Source organism: Scyliorhinus torazame, chromosome 1 (genome assembly GCF_047496885.1).
Source record: "Scyliorhinus torazame isolate Kashiwa2021f chromosome 1, sScyTor2.1, whole genome shotgun sequence".
Taxonomy (NCBI): domain Eukaryota; kingdom Metazoa; phylum Chordata; class Chondrichthyes; order Carcharhiniformes; family Scyliorhinidae; genus Scyliorhinus; species Scyliorhinus torazame.
This window is the reverse complement of record NC_092707.1, coordinates 371,975,596-371,976,276: the sequence shown is the minus strand read 5'-3', so window position 1 is coordinate 371,976,276 and position 681 is coordinate 371,975,596.

The following is a 681-nucleotide window of genomic DNA, read 5'->3' as shown; positions in this document are numbered from 1 at the left end:
TTTGTTATTGATTGATTGTTTATATGTTGTTATGTACATTCCTTGTTTGAATAAAAATATATATTTAAAAATGAGTGGCTTACCCAACTGTGGGAAATCTCACAGGAAAGCTCAATCATGTCTTAATGCAGCACCCACACCTGTGATTCTTACATATCACTCATGATCCCTGGGAAATCATCATGGATTCTACTGTAATACACTTACCACAGCTCTCTGCTGAGCTTTGTAAACTCGGTATACACTGAGGAATAGAAAGCTGTACATTCCTGTGGAGGAACTCTGGTAAACCTGAAAATATTTTGTTCACAAAATGTACTACTGTTCACATCTTAAAACAAAATGATTTTACTCGCATTCGTCCAATTTATTTTCCCTCTAGTTTGGCTGTACAGGACAAGTACAGGGATGAAATTTTGGCTATTCCAATGACATCATGTTATTGTAATGTTAACAACATGAGGACAAGAAAAGTCAAGAAAGGAAAAAGAACGAACCGTTCTCTGTAAAACTGAGTAAGAGTGGGTTGTTATCTCCTGAGCTGAACAATATAGTTGTATATACTATTTATTAATCACCTCAATTAAAAGATTTAAAATGCAGTTTGCAGATAAGTTATGTGCGAGACATGGATATTTCAGCAAAAGAGGATTCACAATAAATAAGACTTTGAACAAAGTG